This window comes from Sinocyclocheilus grahami, unplaced genomic scaffold, assembly GCF_001515645.1.
Source record: "Sinocyclocheilus grahami isolate Dianchi unplaced genomic scaffold, SAMN03320097.WGS_v1.1 scaffold280.1, whole genome shotgun sequence".
NCBI classification, from domain to species: domain Eukaryota; kingdom Metazoa; phylum Chordata; class Actinopteri; order Cypriniformes; family Cyprinidae; genus Sinocyclocheilus; species Sinocyclocheilus grahami.
Window position 1 is genome coordinate 1,734,039 of NW_015505459.1, and position 21,026 is coordinate 1,755,064.

At 35.2% G+C, this 21,026-nt stretch overlaps 1 protein-coding gene across 1 annotated transcript in view; it reads right to left on the reverse strand.

The window, feature by feature from the left end:
• LOC107600229 (semaphorin-6B-like) overlaps positions 1–12,845 on the reverse strand; it is a 133,381-nt gene extending 120,536 nt beyond the window's left edge. The window contains exon 1 of the mRNA XM_016292072.1: positions 12,211–12,845. The gene's annotated coding sequence lies outside the window, so the exon portion shown is untranslated. The remainder of the gene's footprint in view (positions 1–12,210) is intronic.
• Positions 12,846–21,026: the final 8,181 nt, after the last annotated feature.

Consider the following 21,026-nt stretch of genomic DNA (forward strand, 5'->3'; position numbering starts at 1 on the left):
TATATAATTAATGTTTTTGCCATTTAACTTTAATTTTAGCAATAAAATGACTTTTAGGTTCATTCAAAATAATAAAATGCACCATATGACCCCTTTAAAATATCAAATAGCCATATACTGTATGTATACGCTCTGTTGCCTGTTGTTTACAGGAGACGGGATGTTATGGATGCTTCTGCTTTGTCTTACAGTGTTGGTTTTGCCATTTAAACTGAGAATGAATGGCAAGCAGTCTGTTTGCAGAGTTGACTGCTCTTGACAGATTTCCCATCATGCACCACAGGGAGAAATGAAAAGACTAAAACAACGCTAAATGCCCAAGAAAAAAAAAAAGAATAGCAAAAGAGAACAAAAAGTCTGTGAGCGAGAGAAAGGTAGACAGTTATTTTGGCGGTCTTCTTCTCCAAAATCACATCGTGCACTTTTCCTCAGAGATGTTCCTGTGTTCCTCGCCCACTTAAACAACATCACACACTTCTGAAAGTCTTGATTCCTCTCACTTTATTCTTCCGCTTTGGGGGGTCACGAAGCTAAACGCTCCTGCGACATCTGACAATGCAAAGATGAATTTCAAGACATTTCTTTTCAAAGGCCCATTCAACTGACTCTCATTAATCAAGTTATGGCTTCAGAACTGTCACTGGAATCAAAGCGACCCGAGTTAGTTTTCAGCTCCTTTTCCTCTGCCATGTGCGCTCTGAAGAATAACCCCCCGCCGCCTGCATGTCTGGTGTCTCGGGGAGCAGGTCAGGGGATTGATGCCCCTCTCCAGCCGAGCTTGTGTGATCTACTTCTTCGCAGATACTGCCACATTGCAGGTGCTTTTCAAAGGGGCATTACCCGCTTTCTAAAAGCTGTACAATAGCATGGTGGGACATCCAGCATTCCGTATGTCCCTGTCATAACTGGGTGATGGAGCTCCTCTCAGCATGCATTAACAGATCACGAGCGACTGCAGGGAAAACAACTCAATATGTTTAGTTACTTTACATTACTTGACAGAGAAACCAATCATGTGCCATGTTTAATGCCCCTCTCCAGCCGAGCTTGTGTGATCTACTTCTTCGCAGATACTGCCACATTGCAGGCGCTTTTCAAAGGGGTATTACCCGCTTTCTAAAAGCTGTACAATAGCATGGTGGGACATCCAGCATTCCGTATGTCCCTGTCATAACTGGGTGATGGAGCTCCTCTCAGCATGCATTAACAGATCACGAGCGACTGCAGGGAAAACAACTCAATATGTTTAGGAACTTTACATTACTTGACAGAGAAACCAATCATGTGCCATGTTTAACATTAAAACATCATATCATAGCATACTATGATTGAACACTCCCAGTCTCACATTTAAACATTTTGACGGTCCATAAGAAATAAAAATCACAAACTGCATTTCATAGATAGGAATGAGTGTAAAAAGAGAGCAAATGTAGACTTCTGCCAAAGTCTTCAGCATCTCCCATTTTTTTTTCTTTAAAAAAAGCCCATTAGTCTCACATGTCTCCTCTCCTAGTTTCAAAAGAAATGAAAAAATTATTTATTTTAAATAAAAATTCATAAAAATTGTAATGTACATGTGTATATCATTTTTGCATCAAAAAGTTGATGAGTATGTAGTAGAAATTAATTTGAAACAAAAAAAATATAATTAAAAAAAAATAAAAACATGAATAAAAATTGATATATAATTTTAACATTTAAAAAAGTGATACGTGCGTACTAAAAATTCCATAGAAACAGATCAATTAACTATATTAACTATTTATCACCTTTAATTCTCAATAAAATAATAATAATAAAAATTGTTATACATTTATATATTTTTTCATACATATATAATGCTGTATAATCATATATAATCTATCTACAGATTATCTATCTATATCTATAGCTATGATTTTTGTAGTTCCATGTTTCATGCTTACAAAGTATTAATTGTCACTGTGTTTGTTGTCTGTTTGTTGATGTGTTGATAATAGTATTATTATAAAAAAAAATTGTTCTGTTTTGTAATGATTGTGATTAGTGCTGTCAAACGAATAATCGCGATTAATCACATCTTAAATAAAAGTTTTTGAGTACATAATATGTGTGTGTGAACTATGTATATTTAGAATGTATATATAAATACACACACATACATGTATATATTTACATGTATGTATGTATATCTTTATAATAACATATAATTTAGATCATATAAAAAAAAAATAAAAACATGAATAAAAATTGATATATAATTTTAACATTTAAAAAAGTGATACGTGCGTACTAAAAATTCCATAGAAACAGATCAATTAACTATATTAACTATTTATCACCTTTAATTCTCAATAAAATAATAATAATAAAAATTGTTATACATTTATATATTTTTTCATACATATATAATGCTGTATAATCATATATAATCTATCTACAGATGATCTATCTATATCTATAGCTATGATTTTTGTAGTTCCATGTTTCATGCTTACAAAGTATTAATTGTCACTGTGTTTGTTGTCTGTTTGTTGATGTGTTGATAATAGTATTATTATTACAAAAAATTGTTCTGTTTTGTAATGATTGTGATTAGTGCTGTCAAACGAATAATCGCGATTAATCACATCTTAAATAAAAGTTTTTGAGTACATAATATGTGTGTGTGAACTATGTATATTTAGAATGTATATATAAATACACACACATACATGTATATATTTACATGTATGTATGTATATCTTTATAATAACATATAATTTAGATCATATAAAAACATAACATTTTTCTGGAATATACATAGACACATAATAAATAAATATACACAGTACACACAAACATTTGATGTAAACAAAAACTTTTATTTTGGATGCGATTAATCGTTTGACAGCACTAATTGTGATATGTGTTCGGACCCCTTTGAAAATTAGCATTTTTATATTTAGTTTTCCTAAATTCTTTAAATAAATATTTGTTTTCTTTGTCTATTTAATTCCCTTTAGGATGCCTTGTTTGTGTCCCATTCCATCTATCTACAGTTAGCATCACCATAAACAAACCCCTGCCAAGCATTTCAATAAAATGCATGAATGCAAATTTCAATATGCATCATATAGACTATGAAATCATCCCATTCCACTTTTTAGCAGTGAAATCCATTCATAAATGCCACACACACAGTATGAACAGTCATATATAAACAGCCAAGAAACATCCTGATAGGTGAAACCCCAAAAAACGATTTGAAACCTTGGTTTTGGACACGCCAATGTCAAAGGAGCCATGCTGGGAAGTCGGGCGAGGGAATAATATTCCGTTTCGCATCAGTGCTAGCACTCGGTTACTTTTAACAGCATTTTATTTGTTTACTCAATGCCCGCCAGCCGCACGGCATGAATTTATATTCCAATAAGAGGGAGGTGAGAGTTACACAGGCTGTTACGGTCTCTTTGTTCACCACGAAACATTATGAGACCGCTGCAAAACCCTCACAATGTTCCTAAATGATACTACATAATGCTAAGATGTGCTAAATGCAGATTATTGTGGGTTCTGGAACTAAGCAATGAAAAACACAGACCCACAGGGTGACATTACAGTGAAGGTTATCTGGAGTACAAATAAAGAGTTTGTGAGAGTTTTGGGAGGCTAATTCTGGAACATTGTGTGTTTAACCGCTGATTAAAAAATGTAGGAGCTAATTGGTGGTTAACTGCTTTTAAATGAGCCCCTTATGACCAGTTGTCTATTTTTGATTTCACAGAGCTCTTTTATGTGGTGGGGCTTTGGGGAATACGTATCGCTCACAACATGATACGTTACAAGAGCTTCCTCTCATCTCCTGTGTTAATAACCTGTCATATAACCCACACATCTAGAAAAAAAAATGAATTCAAGACATATTAAGATGTGTTGTATTTTCAGAGAATGGTTTTCTTACACCACTGGTAAATAGCTGTTATTGTTGCTTATGCATAAGCCTCAATAAATGTAGTCAAATCAATGAAGTAAGTGAAAATACATGGTTTACACTTGGGTTTTTTAAAAAGAAATTGCCACTTTTATTCAGAATGGAGATGTGAAATTGATCAAAAGAGACATTAAAGACACGTATAATGTTTCAAATGAATCTGTTTCAAATAAATGCTCTTCTTTTGAACTTTCAATTCGTCAAAGAATCCTGAAAAAAACAAAAACCGTTAAGCACTGTTTTCAAAATTGATAATCAGAAATGTTTCTTGAGCAGCAAATCCGCATATCAGAATGATTTCTGAAGGATCGTGTGACACTGAAGACTGAGGTAAGGATGCTGAAAATTCAGCTTTGCATCTCAGGAATAAATTACATTTTTAAATATATTAAAATAGAAAACTGTTATTTTGAATTGTAATAATATTTCACAATATTACTGTTTTTTTACTGTATTTTTGATCAAACAAATACAGCCTTGGTGAGCAGAATAGAAAGATCTTACCCGCTAAGTTTTATATATGCTATATTTATTTATATATTTTATATAATGCTATATTTCTTGCATTATTTTACAAAATTTTGCTTCAAGTAAATTTATATTTTTTTAAAAGATAGAATGCCCAAAAAGAACAATTCTGTCATAATTTACTCCCCTTCATATAGTTCCAAAATGGAACATAATTCTTTTATGAGCATACATTAAATATTTAGTGTTCAAAAAGCTTTGGAAACCATTGACTTGCAATGTATGGACAAAGACACATTTGCATTTTTCAAAATATCTTCATTTGTGCAAATGATGACAGAACATACGGATCTTGCTTTTACCACAGAACAAGACAAAACCCTGATAATTTGCAATGATAACATCTTTCACCAAACTAGCTAATGACTCAACTTTTACCAGCTAGAAACCATATAAAACCATCAACTACAAACTTAACTATCCAGCAGATGCAAAGGTATAGTTACCTGTCCTGGCCAAGGTTGTCTTATTTTCCATTTGTCATTCACAAGCCTAATTTGTTCAAAAAATAACTAACATCTTTAATTTCCTGACAGGAAACCGCTAAAAAACACACCTATACATGCATTTTACTGCAGTTTCCAGGTGAAATGAACACTAGTTGCAGTAAAACACCAGCAATTCCAATTCCTGTTCACAGAAAATATAATTACGGGGAAAGGCTATTGACATATTTTCTCATGGCTCCTTGCACAATATTTTATTATCACCTCAACACTTTTTTTAATACATTTGTCAATTAAACTGTAAAAAAAATAGCTTTGAACATTACTGGACTATGCTTTACAATAAAATACTATTTCAAACTTTCACCTTCAAAAATTCACATGTAATTCAATGTGCTACAAGCCATTTCTTTGTAATTATTTGTGAAATTTACAAGCATTTACACTCCATATGTATGGCTTTTTTGACATAGTAAACTTGCTAGGTAGCTCACCTGGTACGCATTGCATTTGCGAGTCGTCCAGTGAAACACGAGTCACGAAAAAGAGTTGAAAAACTTCTAGATGCAAACAAAAATTACATGGCTGCTTCAACAAATGCATTTTAACTTAAGCTTGTTTTTGTTAACACTATAAGTTATTTTAGGGTTTAGTGTAAGTGATACATTATTTTCAAAATTTGTAGTAACCAGACTTTTAATTTCTAAACAAACAACATAAAACACTGCCATATTCACGTTCACCTCTTTCAGAAAAAACTGAACCCGCATTTAATGCCACTCACAGAACATTTCACTTTGAGTGTTTTGAAATGTGCATTATTTATTAACTTATTATTTTTAATGCCATGTCAGCAGCCAGCAAGCCTATCTTCATAGTGAGAACAAAGTAAATAAGAAAGGTTGTACAATTAATAAACAAACTATATAAAATATACAAGATTAATACATAAGTTAAACAGTAAAAACCATAAAAAGTTTTGTCTATTTACTTTAAAACTTTGCAGTCCAGTAAAATATGCTTAACAGTCAAGGAGTTTTGACTGTTAATCATTACTTGCTTTTTTTTTGTTTGTAATTAATTGTAAAATTTACTAGCAACTTCTAAGTGAACATTGTATCTACACCAAATGTTTTTCAATGTCATTTTGCAGAAATGTAGCCAGAATTTATTCATTTTTTTCAATAGGAAAATTAAGGTTTGGTGGTCTCATATAGGCTAAACTTTCAAAAGAGATGATTAAACAATTAAAACTCAATTAAAACAATGTAATGGTCTGAGCTATACTACCTCAATTAATATTACAGTACATCTAATATGTGTCTACTTCTATTGGGATTCCTTTCAAAAGCTACTTGAAACCTAAACGACACATAACTGAGAACTCAATTAACTCTCCTGAACGATGAAAGAGCAATAAAAATACACCCTCCGGCAGATGCACACACATCCTAATAACACCTCGAGCTCTAAATCCTCCCTTATTGTTGAAAGACGAGAGCAATCCCTCGGTCCGTGGACCACGAAAGGGGACAAGACCGGTCGTCACACGCAACAAGTTGCGGACAACGGCAAGACGTCACCCTTGGTCATTTGAGCTTGCGGTGCATGAGGAGGAGGTGGGTCTCCTTGACACTGCCGCACCCCAGTGATGGGTGCTCGGCCCCCGGGAGAGACGGGAAGGGGAGATGATGTGTATTAACCGAACAGACACCTGCTATTTTTGTGCAGCACCTGCCTGGCTGGCCTGCTGCGCTGCTGTCTGCGTGCACTGCAGAGATAACAGGGGGGCTATTCAAAGCTAGTCAGTCGGAGAGAGTCAAGCCCTGTCTCACTTTCTATGTGTGTGTGTGTGTGTGTGTGTGTGTGTGAGTGTGTCTTACTCTCACACACATCGAGGCCTGCTCTGTTTACCCTCCCTTTCTGTCCAACAAACACATAGATACTGACACAACTCTTACACAAATGCACTATCAATCCTTCTCAAGCAATTCTGGCTCAATCCGTGTATCTTTATGTCCTTCTTTTGCACACACACACACACACATTCAGTCAATATCAGCCAGCTGATCTTGAAAAAGGAAGCATTTTGTCTGAAAATCTTGTTATCATTTCCAGTTTTGGGAATAACAATCACTCTAAAAAAGCATCTCGCAATCGGCATGCAGCAAACATGTAATTGGATTCAAAATGATATAGACCACATCCAACTTCTCTCTGGGGTTCATTGTTCACTCTATTTCTCTCTACGGACAGTTTTCACAGACCGTGATGGCGCATTTCTACGATTACTTGACATTTTTTAAATTTTCATTTAAAAAGAAATTAATGTACATTTACGCCACTATAGTATCTTGGCCAAGCGGCAACCTCCCGCTCGCTCTCTCGTGAAGCCAACGCGGAAGTGACTTAAACTGTAATTCGTCAACTGGCCGCTAGAGGCTGGCTGCAAAAGGGAGTCAATCCCATAGACCCCCCCATGTTAAAATGCCCAACTTTACAGCAGAAAAAAACATGTTTACAGCCTGGTTCAAAAAATGATTTTGGTCTATATAGCTAATTTTGCCCTTCATGACAACTGTGTGGGGGTGATTTTTTTTTATAACTCATCAGTTTAAATTATATTAAGCCTTAAAGTTCTGCATAATTAAGGGCGTGGCCACTTGAGTGACAGGTGGATTGCCACCACCGTTGATCTAGGTGGGCGTGGTTTCAGCAACCAGCTCCCGCCTCTTTGCCCATTTCCGATTATCTGGGAATGACGCGTGGCCAAGATGGAGACGGCCGGCTCCGCCTACTTTAGGCTTCAAAAATGCTCTTCGGAAACCTACGGGTGACGTCATGGACACTAAGTCCATGTTTTTATACAGTCTATGATCTTGGCATTAAACTGCAGAAAACTAGTTAACACTGCTGAGGAAGAGACAGTAAATCTGACATCTTTCTCTCTTCTGACCAATGTAATCTCTTGATATGAAAAAATAATAATATATATAAAATAATCTCTCTTCTGAAAAGTCATAGAAATACTGTTGTGGATGTTTTCTGTTGCTATTGGGGCAAATGGGAATGCAAAAAATATATTTGGTGTAGATTCCACTCACCACTATAGAATTACATTAGTTAATTACGTTAGTGGTACGTGTTAGAGGGAACTATCACTAGTACTGCTCATCCATTGGGTTAGTGATTTAATCAAACTTACAACTCTGAGTATTTAACTTTGTCATGCATTATGATATAAATGATACCGATTACTGTTGCACGATTAATCGCATTTTAATTGTGATCATTATTTCTGCTTCTCTCGATTATTTAGGCATAATCGTCTGCAAAATCTGCGATATACACAAAAATAAATCTCGACTATATTGCTTGCGATTGTAGTTGTTGAATAAATGTATGGTAGCATAGAGGTTGCATAAGGGCAAATACTTTTTTAGTGTTTTAAAAGAAATGCATTAACATAATTTAAAATTACTACAATCAATATTAGGAATTTCTCTGTTTTAGCTTTTGAGAGAAAGGTTATACCAGTTTTCTTAATGAAAAGAGTGCATTAATGTACGTGATAAATAAACCAATCGGGAATATAATATAATAATATTTTCTTAATTTGTGTTTATGTGTAAATGCAATAATTCTAATGAAATGTAAAAGAAATTTGTCAAATTAAATTGATTGTGATTAATAATCATTTTGAGCAAAATAATTGTGATTATCATGCAGCCCTTCATTTTGCTATAAGTGGTGTGCTATTACGTTTCTATATGATCGGAGTTACGTTTTTATGAGATATGAGTACACTAAATATAGTGTATAAGTGCATAGTGTATAGTGCTTCATTTGGGACACAACTTTCGTAACTGTATATCAACACCTTGGCAAGCACCCAGAACACTTTAGCATCGTGGCAGTGAGTTTTGCACAGACAAGCAACAAAAGGCATAAATCTAGTTGTTATTTACTGCGCACTGTATTCAAGCACAAACATTTTAGCTCACGTCATCTGTGCAACATGCAGCTAGTGTACGTTTCCACTATTATCTGTAGATGTTATCGTCTATCTAAACATTCTGTTCTCCGCTGCACGTCTCCAGTCTGTCCTTACATATGATTTATTTTTCAAAGTCATGGAACCTATGGGTAAAAATAAATAAATAATATAAATAAATCATGCAGTGCCTATAAGAGGGCAAAGACAACACGTCAGCAAAAAGAAAAACAACAGGCGGTTACAGGCCAGCTAGTTTTTACAACATCTTGGTGTAGGACAATTCTGTTTTTCTCAGGAAGAGACTGCCTCATGGAGAGACGTGTCGGTTTTCTTCTAGGTCCTGTTTGTCGTTTCAGCCAGCATCAGCATATTGTATATAGCTGGTTCAGTCCTTTTTGTAGTACTACTAAAAATAATTAATAATAATAATAATAAATAATAATAATAATAATATTTGTTAAATGCCTCGGATTGTTCATGATATACAGTGGTGTGAAAAAGTGTTGGCCCCCTTCCTGATTTCTTATTTTTTTTGCATGTTTGTCACACTTTAATGTTTCAGATCATCAAACAAATTTAAATATTAGTCAAAAATATTAGTCAAAGATAACACAAGTAAACACAACGTGTTTGCCCCCCTGTTAAAACTGTGGTTTATCACACCTGAGTTCAATTTCTCTAGCCACACCCAGGCCTGATTACTGCCACAAAAAGAAAAATCTATAATTTTGACCCATACAATGTATTTTTGGCTATTGCTACAAATATACCCCAGTGACTTAAGACTGGTTTTGTGGTTCAGGGTCACATATATATATATATATAAAATAGTTGGCACACAACTCATAATCTATTGTACCATTACAAAATATTAGATAATGCACGAACTGAAACTTAATGGGGAAAAAACCTTTTTTACAGTTCTTATTAACAGTCATTTTTAATTTAGAACTATACTATTGCTAATTGTTTATTCAGAATACACTGACAATATACATGTGTTAGTAAATATAATAAATTACATTATTAATAAATGCAGGAAAAGTATTGTTTATCATTAATTCATGATTTCTAATCAACCTGCCTAAGGACTACGGATGAAAATTAGCCAGTTTGACTAAATCTTTGGCACATTTTACATATTGCCATGTATAATTAATGTGTGTTGTCTTGGATAAAATAAAATAAAATAAAATAAAGCATTAACTAATGTAAGTGGACTGACCCTTTTTGTTAGCCCCAAAAAAACACACTGCAAAAGATGTTAACTTGACACCATTTGTCATCATTTTAAAAAATCCATTAAAAAGACAGACTCTGAAAGCTTCTTGTATGAGGGTGGTCATATACATTTCCAGTGTATACCATGGTATTACCTTCTGACAGCCTCACTGTACCACGGTACCATCATAAAAGCATTTTAAAGTTTGTTAAATTTACCTTTTAAACAGCTAGTTTTCCTTGGAAGCAAGGGAAGCAGTTCCTCTTAACTAAGCTTATAAATTATGCAAAATTACAAGAGCAACAAACCCAACAATCATCACATGTAGAACGCAAAGGACAAAAGTCAAATTCAGGTGGTGATTGCATTTCAGTCATGCATGTATATCCCAAAGCACATGGTGAAACGATCCCCTATCCTCCTAGACAATGTATGAAAGCTTTGTCTTCAGAAACACTGTTGACAAGCGAAATGTGCTTTACATAAGCCTGGCACTGGAGAGGTTTGTTTATTACCAGCCAGAGCCGCAGCATTATGAAGCATCAGCGAGCCTGAAGTGTGCATGCATTCACAACAATAGAACGATGAACCAATGAAAGCCACACCGCATCAGATCGCTCACCCTGCACGTGAGCGAATTACAAACTAAACAGTTTTGCAAGATATGGATCTTGCATGCATGACCTATGAGACATGTTACTGAGAGCCAACAAGATGAAAAAGAGCCTTATCAACCAGCTACACCTGGTTACATTTCCTAAAGGGATGCAAACAGAATTCCATTATGATTTAAAAGCAATTCTAATTGGAACTTTTTTACAAAATGATACGTCACACAAACAAAAACTAGATCTTTCGGACCATCAATAGAATCGAAAAGAATCCATGTGATTTCCTTTAAAATGTCCAGCAGCGAAACATTAATTCAGTACAAGTCATATAAAGCTCTGAAAAAGAGTACACAATATCCAATAAGCCTCAAGAATAAAAAAACACCTGGAAATCCTACTGGATCCTACTAGAATTGGTTTCAAATTCCAATTCCAATTCCAAGTATATATATACAGTATATATCCAGTACCTATTTCTATGTATGTATTGACTTAATACTTGATTTACCATCTTAAGGATTTATGGTGGTCTTTCAGAAAGCCATGCTTCCTAACAGGACTTTTACATCACCAATAGAACAAATGGCTTCATCAAAAGGAATGTAAAGAAAATCTTTCACAAACTCTCAGCTTCCATGTGATTTCCTTTAACCGCCCAATAGCAAGACATTATTCCATTACAATAAGTAGAATTGTAGAATCGTTTAATCCCCAAAAATCCTGGAGGAATTTCAGTTCATCCAGTTGGATTTGATTCTTAAAGGATTCTTACTGCACTCTTAAAAATAAAGGTGCTTCACGATGCCATAGAAGAACCTTTTTGCCCAAATGGTTCCATAAAGAACCTTTAACATCTGAAGAACCTTTCTGTTTGACAAAAGGTTCTTTGGGGTGAAAGAAGGTTCTTCAGATTATAAAAAGGTAAGAAAGAGATGGTTCTTTAAAGAACCTTTGACTGAATGGTTCTTTGTGGAACCAAAAATGGTTCTTCTATGGCATTGCTTGAAGAACCTTTTGACGCACCTTTATTTTTAAGAGTGTGGATCCCATTAGGGTTGGTTCCAAACGTTAATGCTCTTCCATATATTCCTCCAGGATTTTATGACTAGGGTGGATGCAATGACTTGAGCCTTCTACAAGATCAAATGTGCACCATGGTCCGAAATTAACAAGGGTTTAGGGGAAAAAATGCTCTATATATATTTATAGTCTGGGGGGCAAAAATGTGTAATTCATCCTCTGTTTTTATATTTTTCGACCATTCCTAATATTTTAGGCCAGTAATTACGGTTTCAGCGCCTCCGCAGACTTAATATGAAGCGTTTGTGATGAAATCAGCCATTCACATCCTGACAAAATGTCACTGGAATTAATTTACCTAATAATAAAAAAAGTTAATTTCTGACTCTAATGTGCATTAAATCTATCGCTAATATGACTGAGCGGCTCACCTGGTAAGTTGGATGTCGGTGCGTTTAAATCCTCAGGGTGATGCGTTCCTTCTTGGCGCAGGATGCGGGACAAAGCTGATAATTTCACCTGCCTCTCCTCCAAAGCGATCACGCGCACCGGGCTGACATATCGGTCCGACACGGGGGTCTTTGAGCGGGTCCGGTGCGCACCGGGCGTTTATAGCGCAGTGGATCCGCGTTCTTCCACCGGCTCACGCAGACACAATGTCCCTTTCGCGACGGGATCTGTCGGGATCCGGTGTGCGGACGCCGCTGCTGTAATTCGGTGAAGATATAACGGGTAGGTGTGGTTGGGTGAACGGACAGAGACAAACAACCGTGGCACGGGTCCAAAACAGCAGTCCTGCGTTAAGACGCACAGCGCAGCGTGTGTGTCCGCCCGCTGAAAGCCTTTCAAATGCAGAGGATTCACGTGCATATGAAGATATCAATGTCTGAGGGTCCTTAAATTGTTTCGGGGATGGTTAATAACGCCGTACATCCTCCTGGCAGTCTGGAACGGAGCGGAGCGTCTCTCCAGCGGTTCCTTTGGCGATGCTCATGAATCAGTATGTGCATGCGTTCTGCTGTCGTATAAACTGATATTTACATCCACCAGCACTGCGTGAACACGAGCTTCATCCGCGGGCTTCAGACTGAGGCACCTAACCATCCAAGAGGGGGGATGGATCTCTCTCTCTCTCTCTCTCTCTCTCTCTCTCTCTCTCTCTCTCTCTCTCTTTCTTTCTCTCTCTCTTTCCCTCACGCACAAGCACACACATTCATTCGCTTAGGCAACGTATACACACTCTGACAATTAGATCTAATTAATATCTCAATTGTTTCTCCTACAGATTAAATGGAGAGCAAATAGAAAGAATGGATTTTCCCCTGAGAAAAACACCCTATTGATTTCACACGTCCTCTGAGATTCAGTGGAGATCTCAACAATGCCTCAAACTGTATTCAAAATTGCATATCTCAGTACGAACAGAGGTATCTCTCATCAAAGTGGTTTAAGACCAAATGATCTGTACCCATATTAATTCCATGTGACCATATTTGGTTTCCGTCTTATGTGGTTTCAGGAGAAACATCTGAGATAAAGTAAGTGCTTGAATTAAATGCATTTTAGGCCTACATCTTCATTAAGTCTTCTGAGATGTGAAAGATCAACCTCTAAGCAATATGATTTTTAATAGCTACTGGAGAGCACCCTCCTTAGACTTCTACTGCTATAAAATAAAGCTAATTATGATTACACTCTTTAAAATGTATATTAATTACATAAAAAACATGTTTGTATTGTCTATAATAATATACTTTAGTTTTCATCCATACACAGAAATCTGAAGAACCTAATATTGCGTCAAGAACTTCAGCAAAATAAAAAAATTAAAAAACCTTAAGAATCCTATACAGAGGATTCCTTTATGATCTGAAAGAGAAGGTTTACCCCAAAATTCAAATTACTTATCATTTATTCACCCTTGTGTCGTTTCAAACCTGTATGACTGACTTTCTTCTGTGGAGCATAAAAGAAGATATTTTGAGAAATGTCTTAGTGTTTTGTTTTGTTTTTCTCCATACATTGTAAGTCAGTGGGCTCTATAATGTTGTTTAGCTCACAGTGTTTTTCTTCTTTTGTGTTCCACAACTGGGTTTAAATACAACCCAGTGCTGGGTAAAATAGGGACAAACCCAGCAATTGGGTTGGTTTGACCCAGCGGTTGGGTTAAATGTTTAACCCAACCTTCTGAGTAGTAACACTTTGATATCGTACACTACCATTGTACAATATCATTTGTACATCATATCATATACTGATCAATAATACAGTAAAACAGTACACTCTAAAAATGGCTGGGTTAAATATAACCCAGCGCTGGGTTAAAAAGGGACAAACCCAGCAATTGGGTTATTTTGACCCAGCGGTTGGGTTCAAAACAACCCAACTGTTGGGTCTGTCCCTTTTTAACCCAGCACTGGGTTGTATTTAACCCAGCATTTTTTAGAGTGTAATATATAATATAAAATATAATATAATATTAATTTACTATTGACCCAACCCATAACCCTAACTGCAATTCTATACTGATGATTTTAGGTTGAACCTGCAGTCAAACAAGTTTTTAAAAAAAAGCATTCATAACGGTCCACAAAATGAAGTGCATAAAAAATCCAGGCAGTCTAATTCTATTTCATATGTAAAAACATAGAAATTTATGCAAGTGTCATTTCAACACTTCAGGTGACTCAGCAGCATAGACGGTACTGCTTTTCTCTTTCTGTCACACATGCAGAACAGATTTTCCAGATGGATTCTCAGCTGATTCACTGAGATGTGTGGGATTTTTGCTTCGGAGTCTGATATATTCGCCAGTACGATGTGACTCATTAAAGTTTAAAATGCGCTCAAAAGACTACAAACGCACTGAGCCACAGGATCAAAAGCACATGCATGCATTTCTCAAGGGTTGTTCACATCAAATAGCAATGCTTAAATCAGACAAATTAGCAAATTAGTAACATTCAGTGCTTGTACTCCTTAAATAAATCATAAAAAAGAGTTTCAATTGCAGAAAAAAACTGGAAAAATAAAGCCCTTTTCAAGTGTGCAATGCAAATATTTTTTCAGGCCTGAAAACAAGACTCTGAAAGCCCAGTTTCCCCGATATCCCCCAAAGAACCTGCGATCAAAGAGAAGAGAGAGAGAGATAGGGGGGAACACTTTTTAGTAATATTCCTGTCAGGCAGGTTTTCATCACCCTTGCTTCTGTTGCTGAGGAGATGAGCATCAGGAAACCATTACGCTGATATTTCTAGGTAAGCATTGAAACAGATGCCGCTTTGATATGGAACGGGGAAAAAGTATCCGATTCTGACATCTACAAATTGGACACAGGTCAGTGGCAAATCACTCCAGAAAGTGTTTTTAGCACAGACCCTGCAAAATTGAAAACCTATGTGCAAATCACTACAAAAGCCAGCAGGCCACACCACAACATTGTAGCAATTTATGCCAATAAAATGGGTCACCGAAAATGAAAAGTCTGTCCACTGCTCTCAAATCACATTTGAAAATTTAGAAATGTAGCATTATGTCACTTGCTCACCAATGGATTCTCTGCAGTGAATGGGTGCCGTCAGAATGAGAGTCCAAACAGCTGATAAAAACATCACAATAACCCATAAACCACTCCAATTAATCAATCATCAATTAACATCTTGTGAAAAGAAGAGATGCGTGTTCATAAGAAACAAATCCATCGTTAAATCAATTTAACTTCAAACTGTCACTTTTGGTTAACATATGAGTCCATAATCAATAATAATAATACTTCCTCCAGTGAAAAAGTCCATTGTCTGTTGCCCTCTGACATCTGGCTTGTAAACGGTGATCTGTGCACATTTCTCTCCTGATTCAGACGGGATAACCTTTTTTTTTGTTTTTTACTGGAAAAAGTCTTAATGATGGATTTGTTTGTTACAAACTCGCAACTTTTTGCTTTACAAAACATTAACCGATGGACTAAATGGAGTCATGTGGATTACTTGTGAATTATTGTAATGTTTTTATCAGCTTGTTCGCAATCTCATTCTGACGGCACCCATTCACTGAAGAGGATCCATTAGTGAGCAAGTGATGAAATGCTACATATCTCCAAATCCATTATAATGAATAAAAAAACTCATCAACATCTTAGGTCAGTAAAATTCCATTTTTGAGTAAACTATTTCTTTAACTCACTGATGGCACACTTAGCATAAGAAATGAGAATTAAGAGCTGCAGCAGAGGGGAAGATTTAAATGGATTATTATTAAATGGACCGTTACAGGATTCATTTGAAATCCTTTAAACCTGAAGTGCAAAAATGCAAAAAAATAATGGCTTTTCAAACAGGTTCAGCTTTCTTGCACTGGTGGGAACGAATAGTATCACTCCAAACTCAAACATTTGTTAGCTGCTTTGGATAAAAGCGTCTGCTAAATAACGCTGAATCAATGTAAACTCACGGCTCTTTGAGCCACCGTTGCTGTGTCGAGCTGGTAGGGATGAACAAACAAACAAAGCAATCAGACACAAAACCACGTTTTACACTTAATGAGGATCAACTTCCTTATCGTTGACTCTATACACATCAAGCTGGGATAGTTGAAGGTAACAGAAAAACTCTGTTTTATTTGAACGGAGCCATATAATTGCTTTTTATCTTCAACAGCTTCAAAACATTTTAATAGATAATGCTACAGAGCGTGTAAAAATAGACACATATTACGGTATCCCTGGAGACGGCACTGAAAATCACAAACAGGTTTATTGACTGTGGGTGTGATGTGATGTGAAGATTGTTCATAGGCGGGCAGTGAGTGACAGCGGTGCTGCATCCAATCGTGCTGAAGACAGAGAGACTCTGCCATCTAGTGCTGATGCAGATTCTAACGTGATGTCGATTCCTAGACAGTCTTTGCATTGGGAATGTTATTCTGAGACACAAATGCCAGCAACAAGCTTTTGGCATTGTACAAATTCTCTGTTTATGACAACTTTTTTGCTTCTTAAATATATATATATGACATTAAATTGTTTATGGCAATCAGGGCAGTAGGCCTAACTGGCACAAAACATCTGTTAAGAGTAATAGCATTAAATATGAACGGATTAATTTACACCAAACAAAATAAAGCTTAAAAAAAGTGTTAATAAATAAATCTAACTAAAATTAAATAAAATATAATAAAACTACTCGTTTTTTCTATGGAGGCTTGTTTCTGCCACAGGATGCTAAACTATAAAAACTTTTTATATATATATATATATATCATTTATACATCTCGCAATTCAGAGAAGAAAAAAAAGTGCAAATTGTAAGATAAACTCGGAACTGTGAGAAAAAAGTCTGAACTCTGAGATAAAAGGTCGCAATTACCTTTTTTAATTTTCTTTTTCCAAGGCTGAAACGTTATACAATTTTTTTTATTGCATTATTTTTCAGCTAGTTGCCAAGGCAACATGTCATTTTCATTAAGTTTAACGATGCACTAACATAACTCAAACTAAATCAAAATGAACAAAGACTATATATATATACCTAACTGGCACAAAACATCTGTTAAGAGTAATAGCATTAAATATGAACGGATTAATTTACACCAAACAAAATAAAGCTTAAAAAAAGTGTTAATAAATAAATCTAACTAAAATTAAATAAAATATAATAAAACTACTCGTTTTTTCTATGGAGGCTTGTTTCTGCCACAGGATGCTAAACTATAAAAACTTTTTATATATATATATATATATCATTTATACATCTCGCAATTCAGAGAAGAAAAAAAAGTGCAAATTGTAAGATAAACTCGGAACTGTGAGAAAAAAGTCTGAACTCTGAGATAAAAGGTCGCAATTACCTTTTTTAATTTTCTTTTTCCAAGGCTGAAACGTTATACAATTTTTTTTATTGCATTATTTTTCAGCTAGTTGCCAAGGCAACATGTCATTTTCATTAAGTTTAACGATGCACTAACATAACTCAAACTAAATCAAAATGAACAAAGACTATATATATATATATATATATATATATATACATAAAATACTCGAACTTAAACTTTAATCAAAACAAAAATATAAAATTAAAACGCATTTAAAATATTAATAATAAAGATGACAACAGTATCTAAATTATACAAAAATAACACCTCAGTGTTAAAAGAGCAGTATTTTACCAAGCATTCGTTTACAAAACTACTGTAAATGCCACATTAATTTTTAATGAGTTATTTCATAAAAAAAAAAATTTTATTCACTAAAATGAATTGGCCTTCCCAATACTACACAGAGAGTCCTTTTTAGGCCAGCATATTGGATTATTGCATTTAACATTTATTGCAAAATAATGTGGCATAAAAGCAGTTAAAGGACAACCTTCAGTCAATCAGCCCATATTCGATATTCTGAGATGATCAGAACCGACTGACAAAAGTGTTTTTTGAAAAACAATTTCTAAGTTTAAACACATTTTAAGTCTGATTCAATATTGTAAAATATATGCCACTTTAATGAACATTTAATTTGCATTCATTAAAATATCAGGCTCTTGCTCTCTAGATATCAGTCACTTAAAAAAAAAAATCATAATTCAACCACTAATCGCTATAAATAAAAAATTAATTAAAAAAAGAGTAAAAAATACCACTGTAACTTTACAGCTTTCCTTTATTACTCAACCACAGTACATCACATCTTCCAGCTAAAAAATGAAAACATTACCCAACACACACACAAAGCATCTTACATCATATTAGGGGGACACACCATCACCTCTTTATACAGACGTGTACCTGGTAATATATCTCGATATAGATATGTGACTTAGTGTGACTAGAAATACAGCAAATTAGCTTTATATCACTATACAAAATTGAGAGTCGGCAGAGTATTTCAGAGTTCTCGGATAAGGTTGTGCTGTGTCACTGAAAGTGCAAACCCTTCAAATGATCATCATGTGGAGTTTTGTGTGAGTCTGCTAAATCTATCCAGCTCTCACAGTCAAAGGTTTTGACATCATTGCTCGGTTGTTCAGAGATGTGAATACTAACCCTTTTCATTAGCGCTCTAAAAAGCAAATAAAAAAAACATCCTAACGTCCTTTTTATATATTAGGCTAACGTTAACTATTTAATCTCGGAACATCATATAATATACACTGAAATTCACACGCTATAATTAGTCCGTTTTCTTTTCATATCTTATCTATTACATGCATACTGAAAGTGGCACACACCTGCTTTAACACAACGTTTGCTATGCTCATTATGACACAGATGGCAACATGAAAAATGATTTTTCCTGCAGTCTGTGGTTCCTAAGATCAATGTAAAGCAGGTTTTGTTTTACAGGCAGCATTTGAGGACAAATGTGCAGTGTGTTGTCAGCCAAACAAATGAAAATGTCCCTGAGTACACACTGCTTTTTACAAGAGTTGGGGTCTTAAAAATGTCAGTCTTAAAAACCGTCTTAAGAATTACAGACATCGGGAAAAAAACGACTGACCTTAAGGGAGGTATAGCAAACTAGATGTTAAAGAGGTTGCAGTGTCCTTTTAAAGAAATAGTTCACCTAAAAACTCTGCATGTAGTGACCAGATGCTTTCAAGACCCTAAAACGACAACAAAAAACAGACACAATTAAAGTATCATAACCATAAGCTGTACAATTGATTTGCATGATAAACACTAAATTTAAAGAGACAGTCCACCCAAAAAAAATGACAATTCTGTCATCATTTACTCAAGTTCCAAACTTGTATGACTTTCTTCTGTGGAATGTAAAAGAAGATATTTTGAAGAATGTTTGTAACCAAACCGTTTCGGTTCCCATTGACTTCCATTGTTTGGACAACGGGAACCAAAACTGAGTGCTTACCAACATTTTTCAAAATATCTTCTTTTGTGTTTTGCAGAAGAAAGTAAGTCATAAAAGTAAATAATGACAGATTTTCATTTTTGTTGTGTAGAGTGGTTATTCACCGATTCATCATCATCTCTGAGCTTGACAGCCCTTGGTCACTATATGGTTTATAATATTCAAAAATGACCTGTTTATGGTCCATGGAAGAAATGAAGTGAGATTTTCATTTTTGGGTGAACTATCACTTTAAAAAAAAAACAATCTACATGTCCAGGCTACAAAGACACACCTATCCCTTTAAAATGGCTCTTAAACTGTGAAAGGTTTGTTCATATTATAGCAAAGACTTGTCGACCTTACAAAAATAGATCTGGAAGTTCATGTTAAATTATCCATTGACCACATAAGAGCATGTCTAATACAGCGAGGCTTGTTTGTGAGAGAAGTGGCCGCTATAAATAGCTCAATATACAAACTGCGATTAGAAATAGCAAAAACGACGACGGTAATGTGATTTGATGACTTGAATATTAAAAAACCTGTCACGTTCTTCCTCTCGCAGACATAAACACAGACAGTGGATGGAGGTCACGACCCCATCCTGAGACGGCTCAGAAAACTGTCAATCACACGTCAGTCTGGGGTCGACTTGGGCATCAGCGTTCATTTAGGCATCATTCCATCAACGTGCACGAGCTACGAGAAGTGAATGCGGGAAGAACGTGTGATGTTGCGGGTGTAGCGTGAGGTTTCCTGTCGTTCAGGTCAGGTGCTCACAGTGGGTAAAATCATTTGTGTCAATCAATTCAGTGTGTGGGGAAAAAGTGGGGAAAAAAGGATCAGAACGTATTTACAAATTCAGTCTCCCTTTTAGAGGCTGGAAATGCCAACTACCTTATTGTGATACATATTTCACAACTCAATACACTGATGCATCACAATATCATATTAACTGGACCAGGTGAAGAGTTTTAATCTCTCCTACACGTTTTACTTCACTTTTGTCTTATAGACGCAGCTCTGGTTTTAGAGTTTTTGCTTATGTAAACAATCTGTTTCTTCTTAAACATATAAATGGAATATATGAACACATGAACAAAAAAAAATTGTGATATAAGGGTCGATATGGCGAGGAAAAAAATCTTGATAGACTACCGTTCAAAAGTTTGGGGTAAGTAAGATTTTTTGTTTTGAAAGAAGTCTATTTTGCTCTATAAGGTACACAGTACAGTAAACACAGTAAAAACTGTAATATTGTAAAATATTACCATTTAAAATAGATTTTAAAATAGAGTCAAATAGAAAACAGTTAATTTATTCTTGTGAAAATAAGAAGAAAAAAGATGGATTTCCATCATCATTACTCCAGTCTTCAGTCTCACATGAGCCATCAGAAATCAT